Genomic DNA, 21,053 nt, shown 5'->3' on the forward strand with positions numbered 1-21,053 from the left:
AAAGGACAAGAGAGGAAATAAGAGAGGTCTGGGGGAGCCCAGCTGTCTTGTGATTCTCAGGAGACAGAACTCTGGGACATCTCCACCATGGCCTGGATCCCTCTCCTTCTCACCCTTCTGTCTGTCTGCACAGGTGATCTGCTAACCTGTCCCCAGGCTCAGCTCTCACAGGATCCTGAGCTGGGTCCACCTCAAACCTTGAGCTCAGCCCAACATTAAGGGTACCTGCTAATGGGTCCTTCATCCTCAGGTCCCCCTCTCCTCTTCTCTCTTTCAGGTTCCATGGCCTCCTATGTACTGACACAGCCACCCTCAGTGTCAGTGACTCCAGGTCAGACGGCTATAATCACCTGCTCTGGAGACAAACTCTCTGAAAAATATATTCATTGGTACCAGCAGAAGTCTGCTCAGTCCCCTGTACTGGTGATTTATGAGGACAGCGAGAGGCCTTCAGGGATCCCTGACCGATTCTCTGGCTCCAGCTCAGGGAACACAGCCACCCTGACTATCAGCAGGGTCCAGGCTGAAGATGAGGCTGATTATTACTGTCAAAGGTGGGACAGCAATGCTAAAGCACACAGTGATTCAGGCAAATGGAGAAGTGAGACACAAACACTTTCCTTGTCTGTGTCACATTCTTATAGTCTTCAGGAGGACTGGCAGTAAAGCCATAAGAGAGTCTGGCCCAGCTTATACAGATCTGAGGCCCCTAGACTGCCCTTTCCTTCCAGTTCTCTAGGTAGGCTTTGCAGAGGGGGTATCATGAGTGGATTTATGGGTGACATATCAGGCTGTCCTGGTGAGTTTTTGGCTTGGGAGTGTGTCAAGGATAGAGGACCTAAGTGGGAGGACAGACACAGGTGTCAATGAACTCTGTTCTTGATCCCTGAATTTACATATGTGTAGACTGGGCCACTTTTAGGTCCATATGACCTGGATTAGTCAGAAGTATCCAGTCCTTGAAAAGCTCCTGAAGCCCCAAGCTCCTACAAAGCCTATGAATCTGAACTGAGCAAACCAGTATAGTGGGCCCTGTGGTATCTCCTCAGGTACTCCTCTGTCAGGCTGGCCCACCCATTCCCACACAGGGTGATTCTGGTCTGATTGCTGCCTGAAGTCAAGTTGCCTGGCTCTGCCTCTGTAGGAATCCAGCTTCATGAAACTACTGACGTTTTGGTTTCAGCTGTCATTTTTAACCACTAGGTGACCATGGTATGCATTCTAAACCCTATAGAATAAACAGCCATTAATACAGTGTGTTTCACACCACATCTGGACAATTTCTTAACTGATGATGGACTTGTTAATAGTTTGGGGAATGCCCTAGTACATGCTGAATCTCACACAGGCAAATTTCTTTTCACCAAGGTTAACCAGAAATGTAGAATAAAGGAAAGTCTGGAAGCTGTTAACATAAAGTCCTCATAGTCCACCCATTGGCAATGGGAACCCACACATTTTATAATCCACCAAATCTCCGAAGAAAGATTATGTTGAGATCCATGTTCCTACTTAATAAGATGCAACAATCCTGGGTAAAATCATAAACAGACTCACTGTTCCTTGGTAAAATTATGCAAAACCCTTTCTGACTTTTGGGTGACATTATTCTTCTCAGAGCTAATTCACATTTTATTTTCAAACACTTCATCTCAAAGTTAAACATATACTGTCAGAATGTCTTATGTTGGAAAATACGAGGAAGAAAGGGGAAGAGAAAACAAGAATATTTGGCTAACCTGTATCTACATGTTCATTTCAAATACTTGAACCTCCTTGTTACTGGTTCTAACATTGTAGCTGATACTCATTATCACTCTTCTCAATTTATTCCACATCACCTGAACCTTCAGCAAACACCTCCCCTCCCAGGTGGGAGGAATCCAGAGTTTATCTCTGAAGTTTCTGGTCCATTATCAGCCCTGCCTTAATGGTGGTAGTGATTTTCTGTCTTTAATCAAGAACCATGGGAGAACTGAAGGACTGCCTGAATATGATATTTATTCTTTATGCTATAACTTGAATGTCTCCTCCAAAACTGAGGTGGAAATTCATTTCCCATCATGAGATAGAGTGGAGAAATGTAATCTATGAATTTAGAGGTCAGACCTTAGAAAGGTAATAAATATTAATGAGGTTATAAAGACCAAGTCTTAATCCAATGGGACTGCAGCTTAAGAAGACAAAGAGAAACCTGAGCAAGATTTGTCTTGTTACATGATGCCCTCCGCCATCTCAGGACTCTCTGTCAGCAGAAAGGCCCTCAGGAGAGTGAAGCATATGATGGTGCTATGTTGTTGGACTTATAGAACTATGAGCTAAATAAACCTCTTTTCCTCATAAGTTACCTGTCTGTGGTAATCAGATATAGCAACATAAAAAGGACTAAGACTGAAAATTGGAATAGAGAAATAAGACTGTTTTTAACAATCAATACATGAAAATTTAGAAATAGGGCTGGGAGATCTTGGAGAAATAGGCTAAAAAAGCTTAAAATGCTGAAAATGGAACAATATGGATGATTCTGTTGAGGAGCTAGATGGCAAAAAAAAAATTTAGGAAAAGTTTATAACTTCTTAAAGATTGGTTATGTGGTCATGACCAGGATGCTACTAAAAATGTGGACAGATGAGGGCATCATGCTGATGAGGGCTCAGATGGAAAGGAGCAATATCATTTTGGAAACTGGAGTCAAGCAAAGAATCAAGCTAAACTGTGCCTAGGCCTTAGGGCTTGATGGAAAGCCAAAATTAAGAGAAAGTAAAATGTGGTGGAAGAAATTTCTAAATAGAAAAATCAGTGAGGCTGTTGCCTGTGCACTTTTAACCAATTATACTAAGATAAGAGAGTAAGGAATTATTTTGTAGATATGGTGCAGAGACCTCCTACTTGGCAGCTATTTACCATCACACACACACACACACACACACACACACACACACACACCAAAATACAAAGAATGAATGCAATGTTTTCTCTGAAATGTGGATTTTAACACAATAAGGTGGGTGTGGGTGGAAGGAAGAATAAAAGATCATTGGATTAGACAAAGGGAAGGGAGCCGGGGTGGGAATAAAAAGATAGTAGAATGAATCCAACATAACTTTCCCATGTTCATGTACTACATAACCAGTGTAACTTTACATCATGTACAACCACAAGAATGGGATCTTAATTAGAATAAGTTATACTCCATAAATATATATTATATATATAATATTGTATATATAATGTCAAAATACACTCTACTGTGATGTATATCTAAAAAAGAGGATATTGCTAAATTGTTAAGGCTGGCCTTGAATTTGAGGTCTTTCTGCCTAAGCCTCCTCAGTCATTGATGTGCACCACAGTGCCCAGCAGTGATTCTTTTATAAAGTTGTGGTAAAATATACAGAACAAAATTTTATCAACTTAATCCTTTTACAGTGCATTAGAAAAGGCTAGAAGAAATGATTTTGTAAGTTTTCACTATAAATGATAAATGTTTAAAGATATTAATAAATTTAATCTTATTTAAACTTTTTTTTTTTTGAGATGGGGTCTCACTATGTTGCCCAGGCTGTTTAGAACTCCTGGGTTCAAGTGATGCTCTTGAATCAGCCTCCTGGGTGGCTAGGACTATAGGTACATGCTGAATTGCCTGATTTTAACCTGATACAAGTTTTGTATATATATAAATCTAATTTGGGGCTGAGGCTGTAGCTCAGTGGTAGAGCACTTGCCTAGCATGTATGAGGCACTAGGTTTGATCCTTAGCACCACATAAAAATAAACAAAAAAACGCATTCTGTTCATCTACAACTACAAAAAGAATTAAAAAAATAAATTTAATTTTAAAAAAAAAGAACAAACTAGGCTCCTGTACTATTCATCTAAGGAGATTTCAAAGAATCCTAAGAAATCTCTGACAAAATTTCTGGCTCCATTTCAGAAAACACAGCCACCCTGTCCATCAGCAGAGCCCAACCTGGGGGTTAGGCTAACTATTACTGCCACAGGTGGGACAACAATGATAAAGCTCACAGTGACTCAGGCAGTCGGATAAGTGAGATACAAACATCTTCCTGGTCTGTATCATACTCTTCCTCTAGCCCAGGAGGCCTGAAAGCAAAGCCAGGTCAGGTCTGGCTCAGCTCAACCAGATCTGAGGACCCCAGTCTGCCCTTTCTACCCAGCCTTCCCATTTGGTATCTCAGGAGAAGATACAAAGACATTTATCACAACTGTGTTTCAGTTGTTCAAGATCCAGAGGAATGAACAAAATATCACACAAACAAATAGAGATTATAGATATAGATACTTGCAGAGATGAAAAATGGAAGTGTGAGATTAAGGAAAAGTAAATAAATAAACAAACTGAGTGATAGTAAATGAGATACAAGGAAGATCAGTGAACCTTAGAAACTACTAAAGATAAAACTGGGGGATAATAAAAACAATAATCAATACATCACTGTGTTGGGGAACAGCTTCTTTCAGCATAAAGTGTGTGATTGAAGTCAGGAAGGCAGGGTGGGTATGGGGCATGAATAGATAGAGTATTTGAGAAAATAATGGCCAAAAATATTCCACAACTGGGGAAAACCCGAAACCAACAAGCAAATAACTCACTAAAATCAATCCCAGGAAACATGAAGAAAACACTGTCACCACATATGATGTCACTTGATTAAACTAGTAGTGAATGGGACACTTGGACCTTAATGATAGGAGCAGATTGTTTACCAGAAGCAGGAGAGGAAGAAGACTGGGGAGCAATACCTTTACAAAATGAAAGGAAAAATATGTCAACCTCAAATTCTTTACCCAGTGATGCTGTCTTTCAAAAATTAAGGCAAAATGAAACTTTCACAAACACTGAAATTCACTTGAATTCAGGTATGTGGTGTCTGCATGTAATCCTAATGACTCAGGAGGTGGAGGCAAGCAGATTGCAAGTTTGCAGCCAGTCTTGGCTGTTTCTTGAGACCCTTAACAGTTTAGTAAAACTTTGTCTCAAAATAAAAAGGAAAAATTACAGGGTTGTGGTTCAGTGGCAGAGTACCCCTCCAATCAAATTTCATTACCCCCATGAAAAAAAATTTATTAAAATAATACCTTCTTAAAGGTATAGATGAACTGTATTAGTCAGGGTTCTCCATGAAAACAGAATTAATAGGAGATATAACAGCAATAGAATAGGATAGATGTAGGTATAAATATTTTGACAGATGAAAGAGAAAGATATAGGATAAAATAGGTAGGTAGAGATTATAGATACAAAAATTTTTTGTGTGTATTTTCTTGTTATTTGCAGGATTAATAAAGAGAAAAATGAAACATACACGTTTAGTACAGATACAATTTTTAGAAAACATTTGCAACACATGTTTGGTGGAATCTAAAGATGCAGAACCTATAAATGTTGAGAACCAACTGCAGGGAGATATGTACACATATTCCCTACAGTCCTGCATCACTTAGCAATAGTGGTATGTCCTGAGAAATGCATCATAGGCAATTTCATCATTCTATGAATATCATACAGTGCACTTTACACAAATGTAGATGGTACAGCCTACTACACACTAAGGCTACATGGAGTGTGTGTGAATATGTGTTGTATATGTACTATATATATAACATATTGTACATATAATATATATATTGAAACCTATTGCTTCTAGGGCCATGAATTAAGCAACATGAAGTTGAATCCAGCACAGGAGAAATGAAGCAATCAAGAGACGGTAGCAGCCCTCTTGGTGTAGTGAACAGTGCATCAGTCTCATAGTCTGAAGATACAGGAGAGGTATGAGGCTGTTGTAAGCATAGTACAACATACAGCTTTATACTCAACATTTTTATAATTAGAAGGAGTACACTCTGATTAAAAATGAGAACTATACTACAAGAAACACAGATAATATCATACTTATTTATTATCATGACAAATATTATCTACTACACATAATTGTGTGATAGGGTTACATGATTGGTAGTACAGTAGTATTGCTTGCTTCATTATCATCATAAACATAACTAATGTGTTGCACTTCAACCTTAGGACGGGATGACATAACAAGGTAACAGGAATTTTTCAATTCCATTGTAATCTTATGAGACCACCATTATATATACAGTCTATGATAAACAAACACCATTATAGCAGTGTAAGATTGGATGGATACATATAATAGGTACATAACCAGACACACATTCAGAAAGAGGCAACTATTCTATTGAATTGTTTCATATAATCATTGTGGCTGGTGAGGTTAAATTGCTAGGCAGGCTGCAGCCTGATAATTCAGTAAGAGGTAAGGTCCAATTCTTGAGTCTGAATTCAGCAGAGCAGTACCTTGGAAATCTTAGTATTTACTCTAAAGGCTTTTGACCATGAGGCCCAGGGACATCTTAGAGGGCAACCTGCTTTACTCAGCAACGACTGATTAAATGTTAATGTTAATCACCTATGAAAAACATTATCTCAGCATCCATACAAAGTGTTTGAGAAATCATTGTGGGAAGGTGGCCTAGCCAGCCCAAAAATCAACTATCACTTAAGCTAGCAAATAGATGAAAGGGAACACTTTAAAAAAAAAAAAAAACAAAATCAAAATGAAGAACAAATGAACGAATTAATGAGAAAAATGAAAATAAAAAATTGAATTTTGAATTTTGGGGCTGTAGCTCAGTTGTAGAGCACTTGCCTAGCATGTGTGAGGCACTGGGTTCAATCCCCAGCACCACATATAAATAAATGAAAAAATGAGGGTCCATCAATAACAACAACAACAAAAAATTGAATCTTAATCATGTTGTATACCTTAGCTGTATACCTTAAGATCACACAATTTTGTCATTTATAAAGCTGGAAAAAATTAGAAAAAAACCCATTGAACTTAAGGAGAAACTAGAATGTGAAGACACAGAAGGTATATTTCAACAAATTATACTATGAATTATATTAGTTATAAGTTATTAATTGCCACTACTAAAAGACATACATGGTCAGACTGAATTTCACACCAAGATCCAACAGTATATGTTGCTTACAAGAAACCCAATTTAAATTTTAAAAACAGAAATCAGTGCAAAATAGGGCAAATTTTCAATGCATAGAAGCAAACCCACATATCTATAGCCATCTGATATTTGACAAAGGTGCTAAAGATATATAATGGAAAAAAGACATCCTTTTAAACAAATGGTTCTGGGAAAACTGGATAACTATGTGTAGCAAAATGAAATTAGACCCCTGTCTCTCACCCAACACAAAACTCAAATCAAAATGGATCAAAGATGTATGAATAAGTCTGGAGCGACAGCCGCCCAGCCAGACCGGAGCAGGAAGCCGCGACAGTCGCCCAGCCAGACCGGAGCAGGAAGGCGCCAGCCGCTCAGCCAGACCGGAGGAGGAAGTTCGGTCCCGCCCCGAGCGCTAGTCTCCAGGAAGCCCATCAACCCTTAAAACCCATCAAAGTGGGTGTGGCTACCAGCACAGTTGCGGCTGATCCAGGTACCCGGTTTCCAACTCCCCCACCCTTAGCTGCGATAACTCAAAATATTTCCCACAAGCTTTTGGGGATTGTAGCTATCAACACAAAACAACAACTGTAGAGGCACCTGGTTTCTACCTCAGAGACTAGAGTAGGGAAGATACAGGTGGAAGCTCATTTCCCTTCACACTGGCTATACCCACCACCCTGAATACAGAGGCTCAAACTAGGAATAGACAACGCCACCTACTGGAAGCAAGGAAAACAGTGTTCTGAGAGACTTTTTTTTTTTTTTCCCTCTCTTTCTCTTTTCTTCTCTCTCTTCCACAACTTCAGCATATGTGAAACCAAGAACTGAGCATGATCAACTGAATTACCAAAGTAATATAATATAGAGGAATTGCATATACCCCACCTCCCCCCCATTTTTTTTCTGTATTTCTATCTTACTTCCCTTTCCCTTCTCTTATTTCTCTTTTCTTCCTTGTTATTTCTTTTCTTTTCTTTTTTTTTATTCATATTCTCTCTATAGCACTTTCAATCTCCTAACTTTTGCTATCTATACATAGGGTAACTATCTAAATAGGAGGTTGAGTCTATACATTCTTCCATAAATTACCAGTCGAGTGGTTAGAGTTCTCCAAAGCTGCTAAGTTAGTTTAACCTCATTCCCTCACTCCTTTCTCTTTAAGTATAACATCCTTCGTCTGAAATTAAGTTTTCTATATGCCACCAGATATGATACGCCTTTTATGAAACTAAGGAATATATTCTTAAGTAATAATTAAATCCAATATATATAGTCTTAGAATCTAACTATAAATGTATTAATAATGAAAACTTGTCCTTAGATAATGTACTGTTGATATTGGGATCTGTTAACATTGTCTTTCTCCGAAAAAGAGGGATATTGGAGCTATTCAAGAACAATACAAATATATAAGGGGAAAAACATTAGCTCAACAGTTTCACAAAGCTAGAAAGAATCATGAGCAGTATGAAAAGACAAGGAAAGAAAGGACCACAAACAATACAGGTCAATTCAACATTAGATGAGGTAATATCTGCAGCTGATGGAATGTCAGACAAAGAGTTCAGGATATACATGCTTCAGATGATCTGGAGTCTCAAGGAAGACATTATTCATCAAATTCAGACAATGAAAAATCACTTTGACAATGAATTACATAAACAAATCCAAGAAGCAAAAGATCAACTCTATAGGGAGATAGAGGATATAAAAAACAAACAAACAGAAATCCTGGAAATGCAGGAAACAATAAACCAAATTAAAAACTCAAATGAGAGTATTACCAGCAGAGTAGAACACTTGGAAGATAGAACTTCAGACAACGAAGACAAAGTTTTTCAACTTGAAAAGAACATAGACAGCTCAGTGAGAATGTTAAGAAATCATGAGCAGAACATCCAAGAATTATGGGATAACATCAAGAAACCAAACCTAAGAGTTATTGGGATACAAGAGGGTACAGAGGTTCAAACCAAGGGAATGAGTAATCTATTCAATGAAATAATACTAGAAAACTTCCCAGACTTAAAGAATGAAAAAGAAATCCAAATACTAGAAGCCTACAGGACACCGAATATACAAAATCATAAGAGATCCACACCAAGACATATAATAATGAAGATGCCCAACATACAGAATAAGGAGAGAATCTTAAAAGCCACAAGAGAGAGGAAGCAGATTACATTTAGAGGTAAACCAATCAGGATAACTGCTGATCTTTCAGCACAGACTCTGAAAGCTAGAAGATCCTGGAACAACATATTTCAAACGCTGAAAGAAAAAGGGTTCCAACCAAGAATCATGTATCCAGCGAAATTAAGCTTCAGGATTGAAGATGAAATAAAAATCTTCCACGATAAGCAAAAGTTAAAAGAATTTGCAGCTAGAAAACCAGCTCTTCAAAACATCCTTGGCAAAACATTACAGGAAGAGGAAATGAAAAATAACAATGAAAACCAACAACGGGAGGTAGTACAATAAAGGAAAAACTAAGCATAGAGGAAAAACTAATCATGTTAAGTATCATACATAACCAAATATGGCTGGAAATACAAACCATATCTCAATAGTAACCCTAAATGTTAATGGCTTAAATGCACCAATCAAAAGACATAGGCTAGTAGAATGGATTAAAAAAAAAAGATCCAACAATATGCTGCCTACAGGAGACTCATCTGATAGGAAAAGACATACACAGACTGAAGGTGAAAGGTTGGGAAAAATCATATCACTCATACGGACCCCGGAAGCAAGCAGGGGTGTCCATACTTGTATCAAATAAAATAGACTTCAAGCCAAAGTTAATCAAAAGGGATAAACAAGGACAATACATACTGCTCAAGGGAACCATACACCAACAAGACTTGACGATCATTAATATATATGCCCCAAACAATGGTGCAGCTACGTTCATCAAACAAACTCTTCTCAAGTTCAAGAGTCTAATAGACCACAACACAATAATCATGGGAGATTTTAATACACCTCTCTCACCAATGGACAGATCTTCCAAACAAAAATTGAATAAAGAAACCATAGAGCTCAATAATACAATAAATAACTTAGACTTAATTGATATATACAGAATATACCACCCAACATCAAGCGGATACACTTTCTTCTCAGCAGCACATGGATCCTTCTCAAAAATAGACCATATATTATGTCACAGGGCAAAGCTTAGCAATTACAAAGGAGTTGAGATACTACCATGCATTTTATCTGATCATAATGGAATGAAATTGGAAATCAATAATAAAATGAGAAAGGAAAAACCCTACATCACATGGAGATTAAACAATATGCTACTGAATGAACAAAGGGTTACAGAAGACATCAAAGAGGAAATTAAAAAATTCTTAGAGGTAAACGAAAACTCAGAAACAACATATCGAAATCTTTGGGACACTATGAAAGCAGTACTAAGAGGAAAATTCATTTCATGGAGTTCATTCCTTAAAAGAAGGAAAAGCCAACAAATAAATGACCTCATACTACACCTCAAAGCCTTAGAAAAAGAAGAACAAATCAGCAGCAAATACAGTAGAAGGCAAGAAATAATTAAAATTAGAGCAGAAATCAATGAAATCGAAACAAAAGAAACAATCGAAAAAATTGACAAAACTAAAAGTTGGTTCTTTGAAAAAATAAATAAGATTGATAGACCACTAGCCACACTAACAAAGAGAAGAAGAGAGAGAACCCAAATTACTAGCTTACGGGATGAAAAAGGCAACATCACAACAGACAATTCAGAAATACAGACGATAATTAGAAATTATTTTGAAACCCTATACTCTAATAAAATAGAAGATAGTGAAGGCATAGATAAATTCCTTGAGACATATAAACTACCCAGATTGAATCAGGAAGATATAAACAACCTAAACAGATCAATATCAAGGGAGGAAATAGAAGAAGCCATCAAAAGACTACCAACCAAGAAAAGCCCAGGACCGGATGGATATACAGCAGAGTTTTTCAAAACATTTAAAGAGGAACTAATACCAATACTCCATAATCTATTTCAGGAGATAGAAAAAGAGGGAGAACTCCCAAATTCATTCTATGAGGCCAATATCACCCTGATTCCCAAACCAGAGAAGGACACCTCAAAGAAAGAAAACTACAGACCAATATCCCTAATGAATTTAGATGCAAAAATCCTCAATAAAATTCTGGCAAATCGTATACAAAAACATATCAAAAAGATTGTGCACCATGATCAAGTAGGATTCATCCCTGGGATGCAAGGCTGGTTCAATATACGGAAATCAATAAACGTTATTCACCACATCAATAGACTTAAAGATAAGAACCATATGATCATCTCGGTGGACGCAGAAAAAGCATTCGACAAAGTACAGCATCCCTTTATGTTCAAAACATTAGAAAAACTAGGGATAATAGGAACTTACCTCAAAATTATAAAAGCTATATATGCTAAGCCTCAGGCTAGCATCATTCTAAATGGAAAAAAACTGAAGGCATTCCCTCTAAAATCTGGAACAAGACAGGGATGCCCTCTCTCACCACTTCTATTCAATATAGTTCTCGAAACACTGGCCAGAGCAATTAGACAGATGAAAGAAATTAAAGGCATAAAAATAGGAAAAGAAGAACTTAAATTATCACTATTTGTGGATGATATGACCCTATACCTAGAAGACACAAAAGGGTCTACAAAGAAACTACTAGAGCTAATAAATGAATTCAGCAAAGTGGCTGGATATAAAATCAACACGCATAAATCAAAGGCATTCCTGTATATCAGCGACAAATCTTCTGAACTGGAAATGAGGACATCTACCCCATTCACAATATCCTCAAAAAAAATAAAATACTTGGGAATCAACCTAACAAAAGAGGTGAAAGATTTATACAATGAAAACTACAGAACCCTAAAGAGAGAAATAGAAGAAGATCTCAGAAGATGGAAAAATATACCCTGTTCATGGATAGGCAGAACTAACATCATCAAAATGGCAATATTACCAAAAGTTCTCTATAGGTTCAATGCAATGCCAATCAAAATCCCAACGGCATTTCTTGTAGAAATAGATAAAGCAATCATGAAATTCATATGGAAAAATAAAAGACCCAGAATAGCAAAAGCAATTCTAAGCAGGAAGTGTGAATCAGGAGGTGTAGCGATACCAGATTTCAAACTGTACTACAAAGCAATAGTAACAAAAACAGCATGGTACTGGTACCAAAACAGGCGGGTGGACCAATGGTATAGAATAGAGGACACAGAAACCAATCCACAAAATTACAACTATCTTATATTCGATAAAGGGGCTAAAAGCATGCAATGGAGGAAGGATAGCATCTTCAACAAATGGTGCTGGGAAAACTGGAAATCCATATGCAATAAAATGAAACTGAACCCCCTCCTCTCGCCATGCACAAAAGTTAACTCAAAATGGATCAAGGACCTTGATATCAAATCAGAGACTATGCGTCTGATAGATGAAAAGGTTGGCTCCGATCTACATATTGTGGGGTCGGGCTCCAAATTCCTTAATAGGACACCCATAGCACAAGAGTTAAAAACAAGAATCAACAAATGGGACTTACTTAAACTAAAAAGTTTTTTCTCAGCAAGAGAAACAATAAGAGAGGTAAATAGGGAGCCTACATCATGGGAACAAATTTTTACTCCTCACACTTCAGATAGAGCCCTAATATCCAGAGTATACAAAGAACTCAAAAAATTAAACAATAAGAAAACAAATAACCCAATCAACAAATGGGCCAAAGACCTGAACAGACACTTCTCAGAGGAGGACATACAATCAATCAACAAGTACATGAAAAAATGCTCACCATCTCTAGCAGTCAGAGAAATGCAAATCAAAACCACCCTAAGATACCATCTCACTCCAGTAAGATTGGCAGCCATTATGAAGTCGAACAATAACAAGTGCTGGCGAGGATGTGGGGAAAAGGGTGCTCTTATACATTGCTGGTGGGACTGCAAAATGGTGAGGCCAATATGGAAAGCAGTATGGAGATTCCTGGGAAAGCTGGGAATGGAACCACCATTTGACCCAGCTATTGCCCTTCTCGGACTATTCCCTGAAGACCTCAAAAGAGCGTACTACAGGGATACTGCCACATCGATGTTCATAGCAGCACAATTCACAATAGCTAGACTGTGGAACCAACCCCGATGCCCCTCAATAGATGATTGGATAAAAAAAATGTGGCATTTATACACAATGGAGTACTACGCAGCACTAAGAAATGACAAAATCATGGAATTTGCAGGGAAATGGATGGCACTAGAGCAGATTATGCTAAGTGAAGCTAGCCAATCCCTAAAAAACAAATGCCAAATGTCTTCTTTGATATAATGAGAGCAACCAAGAACAGAGCAGGGAGGAAGAGCAGGAGGAAAAGATTAACATTAAGCAGAGTCATGAAGTGGGAGGGAAAGGGAGAGAAAAGGGAAATTGCTTGGAAATGGAAGGAGACCCTCATTGTTATACAAAATTACATATAAGAGTTTGTGAGGGGAATGGGAAAAAAATAAGGAGAGAAATGAATTACAGTAGATGGGGTAGAGAGAGAAGATGGGAGGGGAGGGGAGGGGGGATAGTAGAGGATAGGAAAGGTAGCAGAATACAACAGTTACTATTATGGTATTATGTAAAAATGTGGATGTGTAACCGATGTGATTCTGAAATCTTTGTAATGTTTTGAATAACCAATAAAAAAAAATTAAAAAAAAAAATAAGTCTGGAAACTTTACAACTGCTAGAAGAAAATACAGGGTCAACTTTTCATCATATAGATACTGGCACTAACTTCCATAACAAGACCCAAAGCAGAAGAGATAAACCAAGAATCAATAAGTGGGATGCCATCAAACTAAAAAAATAATAATAATTCTGCACAGCAAAGGAAACAATTAAGAATGTGAAGAGGGAGCCCACTAAATGGGAGAAAAGTCTTTGTCAGCTATTCTTCTGATAGGGGATTAATACCAGAATATAAAAGAACTATAAAAACTAAACACCCAATTAATAAATGGGTAAAAGAACTAAGCAGAAATGTCTCAAAAGTTAAGAAATATAAATGGTCAGTAAATATATGAAAAAAAATGTTCAACATCTATAACAATCAGGGAAATGCAAATGAAAACTACACTAAGATCACATCTCACTCCAGTCAGAATGGCAATGATCAAGAATACAAACAGCTCTTTTCTTGAATGCTGCCTACAAAGGTGGCCACCATCTGTATCCAGCATCATGGCTTCTTGTGAAGCCAAAAATTGTTAAAAAGAGGACCAAGAAATTAATCTGGCACCAGTTAGACCTATATGTCAAAATTAAGCATGAAACCCAGATGTATTGACAACAAGGTGCAGAGAAGTTTCAGGGCCAGATCTTGATGCCCAGCATTGGTTCTAGGAGCAACAAGAAAACACAGCACATGCTGTTCAATGGCTTCCAGAAGTTCCTGGCCCACAATGTTAAGAAGCTGGAAGTGCTACTCATGTGCAACAAATTTTACAGTGCTCGCAATGTTTCCTCCAAGAATCATAAAGCCATCATGGAAAGAGTAGCACTGGCCATCAGAATCATCAATCCCAATGCCAGGCTGCACAGTGAAGAAAAATGAATAGACAGTTCATGTCTATTCATGTGTCTTTAAATAAAGCCACAAAAAATGTGAAAAAAAGAAAAAGAAAAAAAAAAAAGGAGAATACAAACAACCATAAATACTGATGAGGTTGTGGGGGGGGAGGTACAACTGCATATTGTTATAGTGGGACTGCAAACTAGAATAACCACTCTGGAAAGCAGCATGGAGATTCTTCCGAAAACTAGGGATGGAGCCCCATATGACCCAACTGTCCCACTCTGGTATTTTCCCAAAAGATTGAAAATAGGCAGGGTGAGAGTGGTCTAATTTCATTTTTCTACATGTAGCTAGGCAGTTTTTCTAGCTTCAGTTGTTAAAAAGGCTGTCTTTTTTCCAAGATATATTTTTGGCACTCTACAGTGATACAGCCACCTCAATGTTTGTAGTAGTACAATTTATAATAACTAAATTATGAATTCAATCCAGACATCTGTCATTAGATGAATAGATCAAGAAATCGTGGTGTATGTCTAAGAAGGAGTTCTAATCAGCCATTAAAAAAGTGAAATTATGGCATTTGCTGGTTAAGTGGATGGAAATGGAGAATATCAAGTTAAGTGAAATAAGCCAAACTCAGAAACACAAAGGTCAAATGTTTTTTCTTATCTGGGGAAGCTGGAGTAAAATCAGGGAAAGGAGTGTGGGGACAAGTGCATGGAGTGAGTAATGAAAAAATGGTGTATGTTTAGGGCATCTGAGTGGCAAACCACTTTCCTGTGCTAGGCATGTAAGCAGCAAACCACTTACCCCAAACCACTTACCCTGTAGGCACAGCCCTGGGTGTGAGTCTGTGTGTTACAGTCCCTGCGCTTGCTCCACAGCCCACTCCTCGATTGGTCGCTGCAAGAACAGTTAGCAGAAATTGCATTGGTGGCTGCCTGTAATCTGCTTAACTACTGCCTGAGTATATATGCATGGTAACTGCACAATAAAATCAGACCTGCATCTGGGGGTCTTGATTAGTGACTCTGCAGCCACACTCTCCTCTACCCTGTTCCGTTGACCTCCTCCCTGGAGGAAAGAGAGCCCACGCAAAGGAGGAGGGAAGGATAGGATAATATAAAAAACCAAACAAATGCAAATTAACAGAGGTTTGAGGCTGAGTAAAGCAGAGGAAGAAGGATGAGAGAGGGGAGGGAAGAAGGAAGGGAAAAGGAGGCATCATGAATTAAAATAAATTTCCATGCATGTATGAGTTTGTCAGTATGAACCCAACTTCTATGAATAATTATAAAAAAACCTAATAAAAATAAAAAGAAGTTTAAAATTCAAAGATCCTTAATGCTAATTCTAGTTAAAAACAAAGCAAGACAAGTAATTTGCCTCATATGGCCTGTGCCCATTTCTTTAGATCATTTGGACTTTTAGTATAATTTTTCATTACCATGTTTTATTTAGAAAAGTCTCAATTTTACAAAAAATTGAGATACAATATAAATGCATTTAACTGAATGAAGGAAATGAATGGGAAACCACTGGAGCACTTCCAAAAAATGGACAACCTGTGTTTGCTGGATGCTGGGGTGGTGCAGGGACCTCCTCTTTAGCAGTTATTTCCCATCATCAGTGACCTCACTTCTCAAAAATTCTGGATTCAGGTTAAGACTTTAGGATGACTATTACAGCTCCACCTGTGACACTCATATTTAAGAAGAAATGTACAGCACACAACCAGTTGGTTTCTGTCATGGAGAAAAGGTTCCCTGCGAAGAATACCAACCCAAAACCTTTTATGCCTGTTTTAGTTAGTTTTTTTTTTTTTTTTCAATCTGTTACAACCAAATCACCTGACAATAACAATTAGAGGAGGAAAAATTTGTATGGGTGCTCACAGTTTCAGAGGTCTCTGTCCACAGACAGCTGATTACATTCCTTGGATCTTGAGGCAAGGGAGACCATCATGGCAGAAAAGTGTGGTGGAAGAAATCAGTTTAAGACATGATCAGAGGAAGTGGGTGGTTCAGCTGCTCTGGATACTGTTGTTTGGTGTTTGGGCCTCTTGAGGGGTTACTCTAGAGGGCCGCTGGTGCTGGCCTCAGTGACAGGGCTGGTCGCCCCTGCAAACCCAGTTGCTCCAGGCTTCAGTGTCTGCTGGTGATCTCTGCATCCTGCAGGCCTAACATGTTGTTGCAGTACTTGAGCAGGAACCCACTGGTGGCTGCCCAGGTGGAGGAGTTGAGCTGCAAGGAGATTGACAAACACTGTCAATACCACCTGGTGTTTTTGCTCCACAACTTCAGGGACCTGGCCCCTGTGGGCAACGCTCCATCTGCTAACATGAGGAAGCTGTGGACACCAGGATCAAGACCAGCAATCTGCAGCTGCAGCAGCTCTTCTCCTTTTCCATGATCTGGACAAACCACATGTTCCCTGGGTGTGGGTGCCCTCAAGAAGTTATGGATAAAATTCTTAGTATGGCTGAAGGCATCCAAGTGACAGATGTTCCAATGCATACAAGAAGAGGGACGAGCTGGTTGCCAAGAAGGGGCAGAGGAGCAATCCAAAAAACAAATCATAGAAGGAAAAAAAAAAAAAAACCAACTCTGCAGTTGAGTGAGATCTTGCAAAAATTTCTGCCAAAATAGAATGCACATCTGCTCAGCAGGCAAACAGTTCTGCATATTCTGGGTCATCCACCAAATCAAAGAGAAGTGAAAACTTCACTAGGGAGCTCTGGCATCTCCAGTCAGAATAACTCTAGGAGTGACGGGAGAGGGATCTGTTTCCAGCCAAAGTAGCAACAGCATTTCCTCTCAGGAAAAAACATTAGGATCTGGAAAAGCTTCTGAATCAGAAGCTCCAGATAAGCATGGTGCAGCATCATTTGTTTTCTCCTTATAGAAATCCTGTGTGAGGATATCACCCTGGGCAAGGATTACTGCTTCTCTTGCATAGAGAGTGAGTCCTCTCACTTGAGTTTTTGTAAAAGGAGCAAGACTAGCCCCTGAATCTCTGGCTTCCCATGTGTTCTCTTCTGCCTGTGGAACCACTATAGTGATGCATAAGCTATGAGATCCTGACCAAAGGTTAAACATATGGGGACACACAACCATGTACTTTTCAGCCTCCCAAACTCTGAATTAAGAACCCTCTTATTTTATATTCCCCGCCTCTGGTATTTTATTATAGCAACAGAAAACAGACTGATACAGAGGCACCGTTATCTTTATGAAATTGAGTCATCCTATCCAATAGCATGGAAAGTTTTTCACATATGTTTGAAAGTCTACTTTTGTCTTTTTCAGGAGGGTTTTATAATTTGCCTCATACAAGTTCATATAACTAATAACTATTGATTCAGAGGTTGTAAGGATTCAAATTTCAACTTACAGATGAGAAACTGAGGATTAGAAGGACTAAGTGATTGCTTGACGTCAAAGGGTCAGCTCTGTGACCAGGTCTTCTGGCTCCCATCACAGCACTTCCTGTTATACCACCTGTCTTTGTCAGTTATGTGTTGCTCTGATGGAATGCTGGAGGTTGGGTGTTTTAAAAATAAAACAAGTCTGTTTAGCTAAAAATAAATAAATAAATAAATAAATAGAAATCCTGTGTGAATAGTTAGTTACATGACCCAGTCCACTGATTGCAGATAACAAAGTGGCTCACCTAAAAAGAGTGCTTTGGAAGGTTCTTCATTCTCTGCTTCTCAGAGCAGCTCAAGAGATTGAGGTGCCCATGTTAGGTTCCTCTGGAAGCTCAGAAGTAGAGTTGAAGCCAGAATTAGACAGGCAGTCAATGTAGATAGGTAAATCGAGTTAGGTGGAATCAAGGAGGCCAATTTTGAGTGAGTCTGGGAAGTTTAAGACTGTCCGTCCTCTGAGGGATCTTATCAAGAACCTGCCCCTGCTCCAACCTGTTGCCAAGGTAACCTGTCCCAGGAATTTCCCCTCCTACAAGGAGCTATAAAGTTGTTAAGGTGTCCTTAGCAACTCCACCCTGCCCTTCCCCCCCTCAGCCCACCTGCTTCCCATCTTTTGGCCCTCCCACTGAGCATTCCTGGGCCTAGTCACTTATGCAGGAAGAAGAAAGGTTAGAGGGAAAGGCAGGAGAACAAAGGAAGTCTAGGACATATAAAAAGGGCAGACCACCCCCCCTCTTGGGATACCAGGATACCAGCTATGGCCCCCTTCTTCCTCTGGGGGGAAGTCTATGTTACCCCTTTTAAAATAAGCCTTGCTTCATATGCTTTCCTCAGCATGCTTCTCTAATGTTCAAACTTCAATGTGGGGAAGCAGGACTCATCACCAATAACTGGCAGTATCAGAGTCGCCTAAATTATTATCTTTTAAACTTATTTCATAGACAACATAAAGTGGATTAACTTCCAAAAGTAGTTCAGAGGCAAGTGTTTCATTATCAGTTTGTAAACACAATTCCTCATCAGGCACATCCTTACTAACTCCCAACAACAGCTCAACAAATACATCATGCTAACTTCCAAAAGCACTTCCCAGGTAGCTGCATCACTGTTAGCTTCCCTGGGCAGATCCCAAACCAGTGGATCTCTGGTTTTCAAAAGCACTTCCTTAGCAACTGTGTCCAACCTAGCTTCTAAGAGCAGTTCTCAGAGCAATATCTCAAAGTTGCCTTCTAGAAGTACTTCACAGTCCAGTCAGAGTTCTGTCAAGTTTTGCATGGCCAAGGCAGAAGAGGAGTGAGGCAAGGAAATGGTATGGGGTGGAGATGTCTGCCAGACTAAGACCAGGTGATGAAGGAGCAGGCCCTAGGTTGAAGGTGGGGTTAGAGGTCTACTCCACCCCTGTCTGTGTCCCCAGGGCTGCACCCTCCCCTAGACAAAATAAAGCTCCTCTAGCAGTGCAGGCTCATTTACATAAAGGGCAACAAAATTTCAGTAAAAGGATAAGAGATCCTTGGGAGGAAGCCAGCCCAACCTGGGCCTCAGGAAGCAGCTCTGGGGGCAACTTACCACGGCCTGGACAACCGTCCTCCTTGGCCTACTTCTTTGCTGCACAGGTGCTGCTCCAAGACTCTCACCCACCCACTCAGCCCAGGGCTCTGAAATCAAAATAGCCCTGACTTTCAGTTCACCAAGGCTCAGCATGCAATTGGCAGGATGATCTAGATGGGGGCTATGCGAGCCTGAGGGGCTGCAGCTGCCAGGAGACAGGGGCAATTTTGCTTTTGTGTTCAAAAGTTCCATCTTCCACCTAAGCCCCCCTGGCCACTGGTGCTGAGGTTGATGGTAGGGGTGCGGTGTGGGCAAAGAGAATCCATAAAGTTCATCCAAGCCTGGCAGAGGGGTAACCTGGGATTGTTCCTTCATATTCATGAATACAACCACATTTTTTCTTTTGCAAACTCTGTGGCATCCTATAAAGTGACTCAGCCATCCTCAGTGTCAGTGGTCCCACAACAGACAGTTAGGATCACCTGTGGGGGCAACAGCATTGGCAGCTATCTTGTGCACTGGTACCAGCAGAAGCCAGACAAGGCTCCTGTAGTGGACATTTACAATGACAGCTGCAGACCATCAGGCATCTCTGACTGATTCTTTGGCTCCAACTCAGGAAACAGCCACCTTGACTTTCAGTGGGCCCCAGGCTTGGGACAAGACGGACAATTACTGTCAGAAGAAGGATGGCAATGCTGCCCACAGGGACAAAGGCAGACAGGGCAGGGAGAAAAAAACCCTGCCACCAGCCTGGCTACCATGGCCTCTCCCTGCCTTGGTTACAGTGAGAGGAAAGAGCCTGTCACATGGGTGTTTCCAGTTCTGCCCCTGTCCTCACACTTCCGAGAGATGGGTCCTTGTTTCTGAACATTTCCATGTTCTGCTGACTCTATTTTGACCTGAGCAGGACATTTTGAATGATATGAACTGCCAGCTTCTTAAGACAGCAGCACTATGGTGTCAATCAAGCACCAGCAAGTCTATGAGAACTAAGGGAGAATAACCCTCAGACACAGTTGTCCTGGTATCTTAGAAAAGGGATGTCATTGGAAGAGGACATTATGAGATAATTACTGAGTCTTGATTACTAAACATTTGTTTGATAACTGAACAGTTCACCCAGGTGAAAATTGTAAACTCAGAGCAGCCAAGTGTTTGTGTACAATTGCTTTTCAGGAATGTTCTGAAGCAAAGTGTTACTGAATGTTCCCTCATCTTCTTGGGTACAAGAATTCTGGGTCCAATATTTGAGATGATAAAAGTGGTCCATAGCCCCAACACATATTTACTGAAGAATGATGGTGACCATAAGAGACAGAGGAACATGTGAGGTTTAGAGAGGGAAACACACACACACACACATACACACACACACACACACACACACACACACACGTACAACCTCTCTAGCTCTAGGGCTGAGACCTCCTTGATTAGTGGGCCCCCCAACATGCAGTAGTTGTCTCCC

General features: G+C 39.6%; 2 pseudogenes; both read left to right on the forward strand.

Annotated features, from left to right (window-relative positions):
• Positions 1-282: 282 nt before the first annotated feature.
• Positions 283-14,646, forward strand: LOC143398384 (large ribosomal subunit protein eL32 pseudogene; annotated as a pseudogene).
• A 2,145-nt stretch (positions 14,647-16,791) lies between these two features.
• LOC143398395 (CDKN2A-interacting protein pseudogene) lies at positions 16,792-19,331 on the forward strand (annotated as a pseudogene).
• Positions 19,332-21,053: the final 1,722 nt, after the last annotated feature.

The sequence above is a fragment of the Callospermophilus lateralis genome, chromosome 1 (genome assembly GCF_048772815.1).
Source record: "Callospermophilus lateralis isolate mCalLat2 chromosome 1, mCalLat2.hap1, whole genome shotgun sequence".
In the NCBI taxonomy this organism is placed as follows: domain Eukaryota; kingdom Metazoa; phylum Chordata; class Mammalia; order Rodentia; family Sciuridae; genus Callospermophilus; species Callospermophilus lateralis.